Here is a 16,176-nt window from a genome sequence, read left to right as displayed (position 1 = left end):
GAATCGGTTAAGGTAACATTAGTTAGCTGCTGTAACAGACTTCAAATGTTCAGCAACTTGTCACAGTAGAAATGTAATTTTTTAAAATTGTGGTAAAATACACATAACACAATGATACAATTTATCATTTTAATTATTTTCAAGTATACAGAAAATGTATTTTTTTTTTTTTTTTTTTTTTTTTGGAGACAGAGTCTCACTGTGTCGCCCAGGCTGGAGTGCAGTGGCGTGATCTCGGCTCACTGCAACCTCTGCCTCCTGGGTTCAAGCAATTCTCCTGCCTCAGCACCTGAGTAGCTGGGATTACAGGCACATGCTGCCACACCTGACTAATTTTTTGTATTTTAGTAGAGATAGGGTTTCCCTGTGTTGCCAAGGCTGGTCACAAACTCCTGAACTCAGGCAATTCGCCCACCTCAGCCTCCCAAAGTCCTGGGATTACAGACGTGATCCACCGTGCCCAACCCAGAAAATGTATTTCTTGCTCCCAGAACAGTGCAAGGTGGATGTCCTGGCTCTTTCTGTCCCCTATTCTGACATTCCTTGAGGTATGAGAGCTGGCAGAAGAGGAAAAAGAGAATGTAAAGGAGACACATCCCACTTCTTAAACTCCTTGACCCTGAAATGAGACACATCAGCTCTGTTCACATGGGTATGAGCTAGTCCTATGACTCCACTAAATGCAAAGGTAGGGTATAGGGGTTCCAAATGTTTTTAATGTGTTTGTGGCTACTTCTTGGCACTCATTCTACATAATGGAATTTTAGCAGACAGCTAGTCATCTCTGCAAAAAGCTTCTTCACTAAATTCTCCCTGCTCACTGGCAACACCTGGAAGCATGACTTCGGAGCACAGGAGAAATATAAGACAAAAGACACAAAAATCTCCTTTCCACTTCAGTAGAGAACTTACTGGTGCTTTGAAGTCTTTATCACATCAATGCCACCACCAGTGCCTGCATCAGCAGAGTGGAACACTAGCAACCTTTTCAACCAGAGATGCCAATACATGCAGCAAAGACATCAGATCTTCCACTTCCATACAAGACTTCCAGCAGCACTACCTTCAGCAGATGAGAGAGCGCAGAGGCACTTTTTCTGGGAGTGGGAGGTTACAGCACCTTTGACAGGCACCAGCAGAGTCTCTATAGGTATCTGAGGTCAGCAGCAGGTCATCTGAGAAGGGGGAGATCCTGAAGGAGAGGAAAAATATGGCAAGCTTCTCATTGTACCTGAGAAGATGCTCTGTGTGACTGTTCATTTGTATGGACCCCTATGATTAACAGGAATTAGTTAGGAGTAAGGCTGTGATCATTAATTTTTTGTGTCAACTTGACTGCGTCATGGAGTGCCCAGATATTTGGTTAAACATTATTCTGGGTGAATCTGTGAGGGTTTCTGGAAGAGTTAACATTTGAATCAGCTGATTTAGTCTCAGATTGGCCTTCCCAGTGTGGGTGGGCCTCATCTGATCATCTGGAGGCCTGAATAGAACAAAAGGGAGAATTCATTCTCTCTGCCTGACTGTTTTCAAGCTGGAACATCAGTCTTCTCCTACACTTGGACTGGACACCACAGGATCTCCTGGGTCTCCAGCTTGCAGATGGCAGATTGTAGAGTTTCTCAGCCTCCATAATTGCATGAACCAATGAGCCAGTTCCTTATAATGAACACACACACACACACACATATTCTGTTTCTCTAGAGAACAAAAGCTTTATTGTCAGACTGTTGGGAATCAAATAAAAGAAATATTCCTGGGACCTTGGCTTTACTCCAAAGCTGCTATCAGCCTGAAACTGCATTTCTGCAAAACCATTTCCCTGGGAGAAAGATCAATGTCTGAGTAATGGAATAGCACGTGGGACGTATCTTAACTTACAGATCTAGGAGCCACAGTAAGCCCTGGAACCCAGTCCCCACCTCCAATTACAGCAGCTTTGAGGCAGGCGATGAACATCTGCTCAAAGCTATGCTCCGGTTTGAATGTGTCCCTGAAGTTCAAGTGCTGAAAACTTAATCCCCACCCCCATGCAGCAGTGTTGCAGGTGGGGCCTAATAAGAAGTGATTAGGTCGTGAGGGATCTGCCCTCAGGAATGGATTGATGTTGTTATTGCAGGTGTGTGTTAGTTATCAAGAGAGTAGCCTTGTTACAAAGGCGAGTTTGGCCCCCTCTTACTCTCCTTCACTCTCTTGCCCTTTCCCTTTCCACCATGGGCTAATGCAGCAAGGCTTTCACTTAATGCCAGCCTGTCAATCTTGGACTTCCCAGCCTCCAGAACTGTAATAAATAAAATCATTTTCTTTATAAAATATCCAGGCTGTGGTATTCTGTTGCAGCAACACAAAATGGACTAAAATAAGCTATGGAAGGAAAAGATGAAAAGATAAGCTATGGAAGGAAAAACGGCTCTCAGGATCACACACCCATCATGAATGAATTAGGACGAGGTGCTACTTAGAAGAGGAGGTGAAAAGCTAAGCTTCAGCAGGGTGGATTTGCTGGCCACTGAAAAGAACAGAGGGAACTGGAATGAAGAGAGGTTGAGACTTGAAAAGCCCAGAACCCTGGAGACTTCCAACGTGCACAGCTGTCAGAACTGGACTCTACAATCGGAAGTCTGGAAGAGTGTCTTCGGGGTTTAGGTAGGAAATTGACTTCAACCTCCAGGGAACCAGCTATGAAGCTTGGAGTGTCTAGAGCAAAGTTATAGAGAGGCCTGATTGTGATAGGGTGAACAATGCTGAAGCTTAGAGCCAGAGAGAATACTGCTCTTGCTAGAAGCTAGGACCCTAATTGACCTAGGGCAAAGTGGCTCTGTGGCCAGAAGCATCGATATCACATGGGAACGTGTTTGAAATGCACATTCTTGGGTCCAACTTCAAACCCCCTTAATCAGAAACTCCCACAATGAAGCCCAGCAACCCATGTCCTAGTAAACTGTCAAGGTGAGGAAAGAAAAAGAGGTTGATCTGAGGAATGTGAGCCTTTCCAAATTATTAGGCCCAGAGAGGCACTGAAATGAGACAGCAATCACACCCTACTCCCTTCTTTGAGCTATGTATTCATCTCTTGAAACTGCTTGCTACTGCCACAAGTTGATATAAATTAACCTAATGCCACACTGGGCACTATAACCAACACCCTATAGTTTAACAATGTCTAGCCAATCACTAATCAATGTTATTTCTGTAAACCAATGAGAATTCCTGACAGATGACTTTGTATCAGCCCATTCCCTGCCCCCCCTTTCTGCCTTTAAAAACCTACTTGTAACTGCTACTAATTGGAGTGTATATTCAGGACAACTTGAATCTATGCTCCCAAGTTGCAATCCTCAAACTTGGCCCAAATTGACTCTATCTACTTATATTAATTTTGCTGCAGCTGCTTCCTTTTAGGTCAACACAGGTTATTTTGATGCACACTAGGGAACACAGGAGACCCAAGCAATGTTGGGTCAGGGGAAGTTTACATAGGGGAGGAAAATGGAGGGAAACACATGGGGGTAAGAATAACCCATCCCCAGAAGGTAGAAGCTGAAAGAATGTTCTCAAAGGGACCATCTCTCAGACCTATCCATAAAACTAACTTATATCAACTCCAGGTTATAGTAACACTAGTTTAGTTTGGCACCTACGCCAGACAAATAAGCTGATTCGCAAACCAAAACCTGGACTCAGTATCTACGACCTCAGAACTCAGGAAATTGAAAATGGTGAATAATTACTATGAGGGTTTTTAACACTTCAGGAACTTTTGTAACTTGCACAAACTGGTTTTTAAACTCCAATCTAATTATCATAATTTATTTGTTTTTTTAAAAATCTTTCAATGAAGAGACAGTCTATTCTTCATTAGGAGTAAAGGAAGAAACAAGGACTCTGGGGGAAAGAAAATCCTAATATATGAACAGTCTCAGAAAAAGAAGAATTCTAAATAATAGTGATGGGCAGATATTTTTAGAAGAAAGCAAGTTAATTTTATGAAGACTCAAGACAGGAAAGGGACTTCCTTCTAAAAGATCGTTCAACAGAAGGCTGTGCTTCTGCAACATAAAATAACACATTTCCTCATCAAAGTGAAACATAAACATTTACATAAAATAGCATATTTCTTCGTCAGAGTTCAACACAAAGATTTACAAATAAAAATGGACAAATGGATCACATCAAGTTAAAAAGCTTCTGCACAGCAAAGGAAATAATCAAGTGAAGAGACAACCCACAGAATGGGAGAAAATATTTGCAAATTACCCCTCTGACAAGGTATTAATAACCAGAATATATAAGGAGCCCAAACAACTCTATAGGAAAAAAATCTAATAATCTAATCAAAAATGGGCAAAATATTATAATAGACATCTCTCAAAAGAAGACATACAGATAGCAAACAGGTATATGAAGAGGTGCTCAACATCACTCATCATCAGAGAAATGCAAATCAAAACCACAACGAGATATCATCTCACTCCAGTTAAAATGGCTTATATCCAGAAGATAGAGAATAACAAATGCTGGCGAAGATGTGGAGAAAAGGGAAGCCTTCTACACAGTTAGTGGGAATGTAAATTAGTACAACCACTATGGAGAAGAGTTTGGAAGTTCCTCAAAAAAACTAAAACTAGAGCTACCACATGATCCAGCAATCCTACTGCTGGGTATATACCCCAAATAAAGGAAATCAGTATATCAAAGATATGTCTGCACTCCCATGTTTGTTGCAGTACTGCTCCCCATAGCTGAGATTTGGAAGCAACCTAAGTATCCATCAACAGATGAATGGATAAGGGAAATGTGGTACATATACACAATGAAGTACTATTCAGCCAGAAAAAGGAATGAGATCCTATCATTTGCAACAACATGGATGGAATTGGAGATCATTATGCTAAGTGAAATAAGCCAGGCACAGAAAGACAAACATCGCATGTTCTCACTTATCTGTGGGATCTAAATCAAAACAATTGAACTCATGGGCATAGAGAGTAGAAGGATGGTTACCAGAGACTGGGAAGGGTATTGAGGGGCTGGCGAGGGAGATGGGGACAGTTAATGGGTACAAAAAAATAGAAAGAATGAATAAGACCTACTATTTGATAGCACAACAGGGTGACTGTGGTCCACAATAACTTAATTGTACATTTAAAAATAACTAAAGGAGTATAATTGGATTGTTTGTAACACAAAAGATAAATGCTTGAGGGGATGGATACCCCATTCTCCGTGATGTGATTATTTCACATTGCATGCCTGTATCAAAACACCTCAAGCACCCCATAATTATATATACACCTACTATGTACCCACAAAAATTAAAAATTAAAAAAAAACTAAAGAAAAGTCAATAAGCCATCCTCCCACAGAGTTAACAAGAATTCTAGACAGAAATATAGTTATAATTATATTAATCAAGCTGCACTTTGGCCCACTTCCTTGTAACTGAAAGTCACTAGATACTGACCATTTGTATCCCCATTCTTCCTATTGATAGAATTGCTGACATCAGATCATAAAGCTTCTGTTTAAGGATTGCTTAAGAGATTTTTCAGATCCTGAGTTCCACGGAAACAGTTCAAAGACCCTCACAGAGGAATAAGCATGAGAATACAATTTCTTCATCTCCCTGTCCCAGGACTTCACCTTGCACTCTTCAAGCAATCAACAATCTCCACATTTTGGCCCACTCCAAGACCTTTAAAAACCCTAGCCCCAAACTCCTGGGCAGATGGATTTGAGATTTCCTCCCATCTCCTCATTTGTCTGCCCTGTAATTGAATCTCTTTCTCTTCTGCAACCCAGTGTCTCAGCATATTGACTTGCCAAATGCAATAGGCAATGATGGTTATTTACTTTAGCCATACTAATTCATCCTTTAACCAGTTTCATATATTGAGTGCTAATGGATGGATTCAGGGCCATTTAAATTGAGTTTTCCATTTCTTATCACCACACTTATTCCACTAAGACAAGTTACCTGAAGACCTTGCTAATGAAGATTAGTGTCTCCATTAATCAGACTTAAAATAGACCCCAACTGGTGAGCTACAGGATGGAGACTGTGACCTAGGATCCCCAATCTCCTTTTATCTATCCTCCCACAGACTGTGAAATAGAGACATATTAAGACACACACAGGCTGTGCATAGGGAAACTAATATTTCAGCTCACACAGTAACTTGTGTGAGATTGGGAGATACAGATGCTCCAAAGGGGCCAGGAGCATGGCAGCCACAGGATACGTCTCAGAGCAGAAAACACGTATCTGTTTCCCACTAAGCTCGTCATGTCTACTCCTTTCCTGCTACCTCCCCATCAATTCCCTAAATTCAATACATTTTTTGTAGCCTCCTCTAAGTAAATAAGTGTATCACCACTCCTACCATATCGCCTTTTTTCTTTTTCATAGGCATTCAAGATAAAAATACAGGAAGATTTTTCTCATTTAGCATTATTCCTCCTGTTGGTTAAATCTACTAGCCTTGCAACAGTATGGTTTTCTACCATACTACAAACAATGCTTGCAAACAATGTTTCAGCCCTATTATGGACTCATAATTGAGCTGACCTTGGAATTACAACATTTTCATTTTTCTGTAGGAAGATGCATTTCAAGTTACAAACAATAGATCTACAATTAAGCTTTGGGATATGTTTATAGATGTGAGGTAGATTGATTGGCATGACCCCTCGCACACAAAAGGCAACTACAAAAAAAACAATTAGAATGGTGCTTTCAAAGACAGGAAACGAATTCTTTCACAACATTTCAAATCTGCTTTAAAATACCAGATATAGCCTCTCTTCCCTTCCTTCCATTAAAAAAAAGGTGGGGAAGAAAGGATAAAGGAAGGAAGGGTCATAATTTAGAATTGCATAGATTCTTTTTGTTGAGCTGAATGACCCTGATCTGCAAACTCACCCTCAGAAGCCCTAAAGATCCAAGAATACAGCATCTGTATGGTACTCAAACTCAGTAATATTGTTCTCTGAAAAGCTAATTAATCCTGCCTCTCACAGCTAGTACTAGAGTGTTTTATCAGGAGAAAGAAATGCTAAGGGTAAGGAAGTTTTTATATGGCTAGAAGAGACTACTAGAGAGGTTTAAGAATGAGTGTTTATAATTAGGAAGAGAAGAAGGTTGATGATGAGGGCTAAGAAATGAACTCCCTTCTGCAATAACAGAGCCAGGCCTGTAGAATCCAGAGAATCAAAATACTCTGAATAAGCCCTTAGTCCACAGCAAAGCGGTGAACTGCCTCATATGTAGACCACTGTGTCCATAAAAACCATCATTTACTCTACATTTTTGCCTTATTGATAAGGTCTTTCTCCTTCTGCTCTGCCTCAGTTAAATGGCTCTCAGAGTGTGAAGAGGTTGTAAATAGACTGTGTATTCTAACTACAGAAGTTCTATTTGGGACCTGTATTGTGAGTCACTTGGTCAAAATTAATTTACCATGATCTTTGCACATCGTCCTACTTGAACTCAGATTTCACCATCAAGTCACTTTTCTGACTTAGAAAAACCAGAGCATTGTTTTCAGGAGGCCAGTGCTAAAAAGTTCACAGGGAACGGAAAGCTCTGGAGGCTTTTGCTTCTCTCACCTGTGGAGATTAAGTTATTATGTCAGCCACTTGCACCCTGGAGAAACAAAGTCCAGCCTGAGAGGCTATAACAAAGGCAGGTATATTTGAATTGATGAGTGGGTAAGATGAAAAAGAAGGGAAGATAATCTGTGAGTCTAGAAGTCTGGTAGAAAAGCAGATATGGGGCTAGCTTGTAAAGAATTGAGTCCTTAAAACAGAACTACCTTTCAACTCAGCAATCCCATAGCTGGGTAAATATCCAAAAGAAAATAAATTGTTCTTCCAAAAAGACACCTGCACTCGTATGTTCATCAGAGCACTATTCAAAATAGCAAAGATATGGAATCAATCTAGGTGTCCATCAATGTTGGGTTGAATAAAGAAAATGCAGTACATCCACACCATGGAATACTACACAGCCATAAAAAAATAAAATCATGTCAGCGTGGTGGGCTCATGTCTGTAATCCCAGGACTTTGGGAGGCCAAGATGGGAGGATCACTTGAGGCCAGGAGTTCAAGACCAGGCTGGTCGACATAACAAGACTCCATGTCTTAAAAAAAAAAAAAAAATGAAAACATGTCCTTTGCAGCAACATGGATGGAGTTGGAAGCCACTATCCTAAGCAAATTAACAGGGGAACAGAAAACCTAATACTTTGTGTTCTTACTTATAAGTGGGAGCTAAACATTGGGTGTTCATGGGTGTAATGATGCAACAATAGACACTGGTGGACTACTGGCAGGGTGGGGAGAAAGGGCTGAAAGACTATTGGGTACTATGCTCACTACCTGCATTATGGGATCATTCATATCCCAAACCCCAGCATCATGCAATATACTCATGTAACAAACCTGCACATGTACCTGCTGAATCTAAAATTAAAGTTGAAATTATATTTTTTTAAAAAATCAAATTCTTAGGGAACATCACGGCAGCGTCTACCTAGATGTAGGCCCTAGTAAGGGCCCTGTCCCTAAAATCTGCACCCATCTCCACTCCCACTCCGGATCTCTCTCTCTCTCTCCCTCAATCTCTCTCTCTCTCTCCAGATTTGCAACTCAAATAAAGCAAATATAGATCCCTCTTGGTCTAAATTCCTCCTTCAGAAAATGAAAGTAACAGACTAGACTGTGGTTGCTACCCTGGACAAGAGTCACCAGTTTTAAAGATCTCTAGAGTGAGGAATGTTCTCTTAAAGTCCCAGCTAAACAAATAATAGGGTGAAGAGATAATACAGTGAAGGATTTTTAAGTGAATCATGGATGACCATAAAAAGAAACAGGTTTCAAATCAGTGCCCTAACACACGTCCAGCAAAAGTAACATAGGTATCAACTCTTTCCACTAATACTATTACTATTATAATAATAATTTCCACTAATATGATTATTATTATTCCACTAATAATCATATTAGTGGAAATTATTAGATGCTTTCCAACAGGTGCCTAAAGTCATCTTAACTTTATGCCTATATCTTAGGAAAGGCTAGATCCCAGATCTTAAGAATCCAAATTCTATGTTCTTTCTACCTCACCTGGCTGCCTTACTTTAAAATTTTGCACAGTGCTTTCACATACATTACTTCTCAACAACTTTATATACCCATCTGCAGAGGTGTAGATGTGGTGTTAGTTAAAAGCCATAACAAATTGACCCTCAAATATAAGGACATTTTAAAAAATGATGCTTTCTCATACTACAGAACTAGCAGGGGAGTTATATTCCACATGGTCATGCAGCCCAACATAGTGGGAAAAGAGAAGACTTGGAGAAAGCAGACCTAATGTCTTAAATCCCAGTTCAGGAAGTGGTACACTGCATTTCCACTCACACTCTATGGCTTCTGGTCTCACTTAATTGATAGGTAGGTGGAAAATGTAGTCTTGCTATGCAGCCATATGCTCAGCTTCAATTATTTTTAGAGCAGGAGGGAACTGATATTGAGAGACAGAGAAAGAGAGGGAGACACAATAGATTTAGGTTCAGGTCCTGGTTTAGATATAGAGTTAGATTTTATATGTTCTAATACTTTCTCAATTTTAAAGAGATGAAATTCAAGCATATAAAGAATGTACACCTGTCCCAAAGTTTCCTACCTGATAAGTGGTACATCTGGGGACTCCAGCATAGTCCTTTTGGTGTTTGGTGGGGCTTGGTTTAGGAGAGCTTTGGATGCCATGCAATACCATGGAAGGCTTTTGGATAGGTGATGCAATCCAGTGCTATTTTAAGAAGATAGTTATCAGCGGCCGGGCGCGGTGGCTCACGCCTGTAATCCCAGCACTCTGGGAGACCGAAGCGGGCGGATCACAAGGTCAGGAGATCGAGACCATCCTGGCTAACACGGTGAAACCCCGTCTCTATAAAAATACAAAAAATTAGCCGGGCGAGGTGGCAGGCGCCTGTAGTCCCAGCTACTTGGGAGGCTGAGGCAGGAGAATGGCGTGAACCCGGGGGCGGAGCTTGCAGTGAGCTGAGATCAAGCCACTGAACTCCAGCCTGGGTGACGAGCAAGACTCCATCTCAAAAAAAAAAAAGAAGATAGTTATCAGCAGTGTGAAGAGTGAGTTGGTGAGTTGTAGAAAGAAGAAATGAACGTATACAATCAAGAAACAGTCCAAGCCAAATTCAGCAGTGGCTTAACCAAAAACATTAGAGATGGAAAGAAGACAGGCACTAGAGGACGTTCAGAACTTGGGGCCCATGGAAGGGCCAAGACATGGGGGACCTCCATATTGTCAAACACAATAGTCACTTCACTAGCATTTTACTGAAGCCTCTGCTGGTTTTCCTCCCACTTCTCCAGCACCTCCTTCTCACTCTCCTTTGCTGGCTCCTCCATTGCTACCCAACCTCTAAACATTAGAGGACATCAGGGTTCAGTTCCAAATCCTCTTCTCTACTCATTTTGCTCTCCCCCACTAGATTGTCTCATCTAGTTCTTTGACTTTAAATTGCATCTGTATCAGTTGTCTGTTGTCATAATAAGTTTAAGTAACAAACCACCCTAAACACAGTGATTTAAACAATCAATATTAATTGAGTTCATGTCTCTGTAGGTTGTCTGGGTGGTTCTTAGATTCACACACCTGTTGGGGAGTCAAATGGCTATAGGCTGACCTAGGATGGCCTTGGCTAGGATGACTGGAGCAACTTGGCTCTACTACATATGTCTTTCATCTTCCAGTAGGCTAGCCCGGGCATATTTTCCACGGTTGTAACAGAGAGCAAGAGCAACCTAAGCCAAGCACATAAGTATTCTGAAACTTCTGCTTGCATCATATTTGTTAACATTCTATTGGTCATTAGCAGAGAAGAACTCCAAGTGAGGTTACATGGCACAGGACATCAATACTTAGAGAGATGTAGAATTGGAGCCATTTTTGCAATCCTCCACAAAATCTATATGCAAAAGCCACCCAGTTTATATAACTAGGCAGCGACCTCTTTTCTGAGCTCTAGACATTAAGTTCAATGGTCTAATGGATACTCCACTTGGGTATCTCCAGGCATTTCATGTTTAAAGAATGTTTAAAATTGAATTTTGATCTTCCCCTTTCAAAACCTGCTCCTCTTCCAGTGTTTTTCTCAATATCTGATGCTGCCATCCACTCAAGCGAGAAATCTGAAACCTGGAGTCCTTAACACTTTTCTTCATCTCAGATACAGTCCAAGTCCTATCACCAAGTCCCATCAATTATACCTCCAAAACATACAGTTGGCCCCCATATCCTCAGGTTCCACATCAGCAGATTTAAGCAACCATAGATCAAAAATACTCAAAGAAGTAAAAATTTTAAAGTAAAAAATAATACAAATAAAAAAACAATAAAATATAACAACCATTTATATACATACATTTACATTACATTAGGTATTATAAGTAATCTAGAGATTATTTAAAGTATATGGGAGGATGTGTGTAGGTTACATGCAAATACTATACCATTTTATATAAGAGAATTGAGCATCCTCAATTTTGGTATTTACATTGGCGGGGTGGGGTGGGGAGGGGAAGACATTGGGAGTGGTCCTGGAACCAATCCCTAGGAATAGCAAGTGATGACTGCATCTCATTTCTGTCTTCTCTCCATCTCCTTTGCCACTCCTCTAGTTCAAGTTGTCCTCATCTCTCTCCTGAACATCTAAAATACATCCTATTGAACTTAAAATATCAAATCCTTAACAAGTCCTGCATAGTTGGGCCCCCACCTCCATCTGCAGCCTCATCCTGTGCCACTTTCTCCTCACTAAGTCCAGTCTTACTGGTATTTGTTATTATCCAGATACCAGCCCTTTCTTACCTCAAGACCACGGCATGCTGTCCCCAACAGAACATCTTGAGTGATAAGAACATGGACTCCGATGCTGTTCTTACCAGTTGCGTGAACCTGGGCAAGCTGCATAACCTCTCCGTGCTTCAGTTTCTCTATCTGAAACATGAGGATAGGAATAACACCTACATTAATTTAACTCTCAGTGAACGAATTCCTGTCCTTATTTTTCAGATACAGAAACTGAAGTACAGAGACGTTATGCAGCTTGCCCAGGTTCACACAGCTGTTATGTATTCATATGTGTGGTGGATTTGTTGGTTTGATACTGGTTTTTCCCATTAGACTCTTAGTTCCATGAGGGCAGACTGTGTTTTGCTCACCACTCTATCCCCAGCACCAACAAAAATTTGCTTTGCCTATGGCAGATGTTAAATATTTGTTGAACGAATAAATAATTATGAAGGGTTCAAACTGGCAACCAAGTTATTAGGGGTTTGTGGGGGCTTTAAATTCTCTCCCTCTCTTTCCCTCCCTCTCTAGGAACATTGAGAAAATATATCAGTTCTAAATTCATAACATCCAGACAAGATTCTGTCTCTTTCTCTCTCTAGTTTTACAGGAAATGGGGATTGCTGACTAAATGGTTTTCAATAAAAATCTCTCCTTCCCCAAAAGGAAGACAGAAAAGAGAAACCTGGAACCTACTGGCAGAAGGGCACCAGAAGAGTGATTCAGTATCAATTATAGTGTATGGGGTCGCCAAAAGGCAATTCAATTTAAAAACAAATACTAGAACCAAGTATGAATTTGCAGCTACTAATAGGGATTTGTCCTATATAATAAGTATGGGGGGAAAAGGCGGGAGAACAAACATAACTTATGCCAAAGAAACTTCTGGTGCTCTTTCTTATTTCATTGTTTGTAGGAGTCTGGTTCTGCCAACATGAAAGTGAGACCCAGGTTATGCTATTTTTATCTACAGAAAAAAGAAACCTTATCCTGGAGATAACAGAAAGGAGACTGAAAACTCACCCAGATCTCAGTATTTGTTCTTCAGACTGGAGAACCCCAGTCTGGGCTACTTAAGCACCTTTGCCATCGGGGTCCATATACCTCTAGCCTATCTGTTGCCAATATAAGTTGAAAGACTATATGTTTGTGTGTTAGGTGTTTTAGATGTATTAATTCTTTTAATCTCCTACCACCTTACTATGTGAGTAGTATTATCCAAGGTGACAGTGAGTAGACGGTAAAGCTATATTATAATTATGATCTTATTCTAAGGTCAAAACTTCACTAGAAGGCTCTATCTTGAAGTCTGACACATTTGAGATTAGTTAAAACTAGACTGCCAATTTTGTTTTTTTGTTTGTTTGTTTTTTGAGACAGAGTCTCACTCTGTCATCCAGGCAGGAGTGCAGTAGCAGAACCTTGGTTCACTGCAACCTCCGCCTCCTGGGTTCAAGGGATTCTACTGCCTCAGCCTTCGGAGTAGCTGGGACTACAGGCATAAGCCACCACACCCGGCTAAATTTTGTATTTTTAGTAGAGATGGGGTTTCACCATGTTGGCCAGCCTGGTCTCGAACTCCTGACCCCAGGTGATCCACCGGCCTTGTCCTCCCAAAGTGTTGGGATTACAGGTGTGAGCCAACGCATCCAGCCCAGACTAGCAATTTCTCAAAGCGTGGTCTGCAGACTCCTGCATCAGAATCACTGGCAGTGTGTATTAAAAATTCAGACTTCCTGATGGTGTCCAGGACCGAAGGAATCAACACCTCCGGCCGGGCGTGGTGGCTCACGCCTGTAATCCCAGCACTTTGGGAGGCCGAGGCGGGCGGATCACCTGAGGTCAAGAGTTCGAGACCAGCCTGGCCAATATGATGAAACTCCATCTCTACTAATAATACAAAAATTAGCCAGGTGTGGTGGCGGGCACCTGTAATCCCAGCTACTCGGGAGGCTGAGGGAGGAGGATCACTTGAATCCGGGAGGCGGACGTTGCAGTGAGCTGAGATAGTGCCACTGCACTCCAGCCTGGACGACAGAGCGAGACTCCACCTCAAAAAAAAAAAAAAAAAAAAAAAAAAAGCACCTCCAAGTGATTCTGTTGCAGGGGATCTGTGGATGATGCAGATTTTTTTGTTTTTAATTTTTTATAGAGAAAGGGTCTCCCTATGTTCCCCAGACTGGTCTCGAATTCCTGGGCTCAAGCAATCCTCCCACTTCGGCCTCCCAAAGTGCTGGGATTACTGGCATGAGCCAGCACACCTGGCTCAGAATTTCGTATTGTTCTTATGCAGACGAAAGCATGAGGACTCATACCTAGGCTACCGGAATTGTTGAAAGCCAACAGCACACGGCATTAGCCAACTTTATCCCTGCTCCACAGCCTCTAACCAAATCAGCTCCCAGAGCCGCTTAGCAGCCTGCAGGCACTGAACAGAACTGAGCACGCGCAGTATTTAATCCCCACCGTCGCTGGGTGGGGCTCCCTAGGACCCCGCCCCCTACCGACCTGCGGCGCCAGGGGGCGGGGCTCTCCAAAGTAATTCCGGCTTCTCGCGGCACCGGCCCAAAGCCCCGCCCCCAGCTCTCGGACCAATCAAACGGCAGATTGCTGAAAAAAAGGACCAATGCACAGGGCTGTCCTTAATTCCTCCCTGCAGTTTGAAACTGTCAGGTTGCTCCCTGGGTAGCGGCTGTGCTTGCTGAGTCTGCACTTGCTGAGACTGCAGCTGCGACGCGGCTAGGAGGCGGAGAGCGAGGAGTCGGGATTTGGTCGCGAGCGGCGACGGTGGGTAGCAGCGCTGCGGGCACACCCTGCGTCCCTGCATCCCTGGCGAAAGTAGTGGAGTGCGATTTAAAGTTCCTTGGCGCGGGCTTCCTCCCCCGGGGCTCTTCCCCGGACACGGGTGATTCAGCTGTTGTGCCGGAAGGTCTCAAAGTTCCCTTCCGAGGCGTGCAGGAAGAGGAAGAGAGCAGGTGTGAGGGATGCTAAGCGGTTACTGTCATCAGAGGCTCCTGTCACTTAAAACGTTGAGAAAAAATAACCATGTATAAAGCTCTGTTGTGCTTAAGTAAGATTTTTCTTTAAACAGGCTGGGTCGGAAGGTGATGGAAGAAAACTTCTGACCTTTTGCTTACTGCAGTGACTTTTCTCCTCTGCTTCTAGTCCCTGCCTTGGGGAGGGGCTGGCGCACCCCCTCTCCTTGCGTGCAGCTAGGCCTGATGCAGGGCACAGGGCACATCACCCTGCTGCTAGTCTGCATGTTAATTCGCTCTTCCTTTGACTCTTGGTGGTTCCATTTGAATTTCCAGACCCCTATTTTCCTGTCAGCCAGGTAATTACCAAGATGTTCTTTTATGTCTCTGGCAACAGAGAAGCTCACAAAAGTTTTGGTCTTGTTTTCTGATACCTTGGATTAGAAACTACTGAAAATGTGAACTAATGTACATCTGCCACCAATTAAAGCAGTTTTCATTTTTCTCCTTCGTTTCTGAACTTAGAAACAGGAAAATGCTACTGTTCTAGAGTTTCAAATAACTCATACTTTGTTGGCATAAAGCAGGGCAGATGGGAGATAGCATATTTTCCAAAAGTGCAGTGGGTTTTTTTGTGTCTGCAGTGTCCGTATTAAGAAACAGTTTTTAAGATCTGATCGTACTTACTAGCTCATTTTTAAAATAATCAGCACCACCCCACTCCCCACCCGTGTTACCTGCCTGTTCTCAAATCCTGAAGGAAGAAGTGAATAAAAATATAAATGGACCAAGTTATCACAGTGGTAGACCTGAAGTCAGTGAAGCAGCCATTCTTTGCTGCAGGTACATGCTCTTATTTTATCCTCCCTAATTGGCTTAACTAAAGACAGTCATGCTGAGATTTAGTTTACTTAGCATGTGTGTGCACAGTGATACTCACTGGAAAAAGTTGAACTTTCCTTTCCACAATCTAGTTCCAGCCTGTGTTTCCATTCTATTTTTGCACTTTTCCCTGTATCTTACTTTTCTACTTCAATTGCTTCATCTCTCATTTATTTTTCAGCCCACTGTAACTGAGACCTGAAATTGTTTTACTTTCCACTGAAACTGTTCAAGCAAATGTCACAGCAACCTCCTAATCGCCAAATTCTATCCAATCTTCATGGTTCTTTGGCATCTAACTCTATTCTCTTCTTAAAGTTTCTCAAAGTTGTGATGCTGCTCCCATAGTTCTAATGTTCTGACTGCTGACTCCTCTTCTTTGCTGACTGTTCTCTTGCCCTTTAGATGTTAGTGGTTCTGGCTTTAACCCTCTTCTCAT

General features: G+C 42.0%; 1 protein-coding gene and 1 long non-coding RNA gene across 3 annotated transcripts in view; one reads left to right on the top strand and one right to left on the bottom strand.

Annotated features, from left to right (window-relative positions):
* Positions 1-292: 292 nt before the first annotated feature.
* LOC112626602 lies at positions 293-14,541 on the bottom strand. The gene is made up of 3 exons (XR_003119922.1): positions 14,389-14,541; positions 11,899-12,027; positions 293-1,192 (listed from the first exon to the last, which is right to left on the bottom strand). It is a non-coding gene; the product is annotated as an uncharacterized LOC112626602 (long non-coding RNA).
* POC5 (POC5 centriolar protein) overlaps positions 14,485-16,176 on the top strand; it is a 37,015-nt gene continuing 35,323 nt past the window's right edge. The window contains exon 1 of one of the 2 annotated variants that reach the window (XM_025388774.1): positions 14,485-14,667. The gene's annotated coding sequence lies outside the window, so the exon portion shown is untranslated. The remainder of the gene's footprint in view (positions 14,668-16,176) is intronic. The other variant, XM_025388775.1, reaches the window with a different exon arrangement.

The sequence above is a fragment of the Theropithecus gelada genome, chromosome 6, assembly GCF_003255815.1.
Source record: "Theropithecus gelada isolate Dixy chromosome 6, Tgel_1.0, whole genome shotgun sequence".
Classification (NCBI taxonomy): domain Eukaryota; kingdom Metazoa; phylum Chordata; class Mammalia; order Primates; family Cercopithecidae; genus Theropithecus; species Theropithecus gelada.
This window is presented reverse-complemented; position numbering and strand designations above follow the sequence as displayed.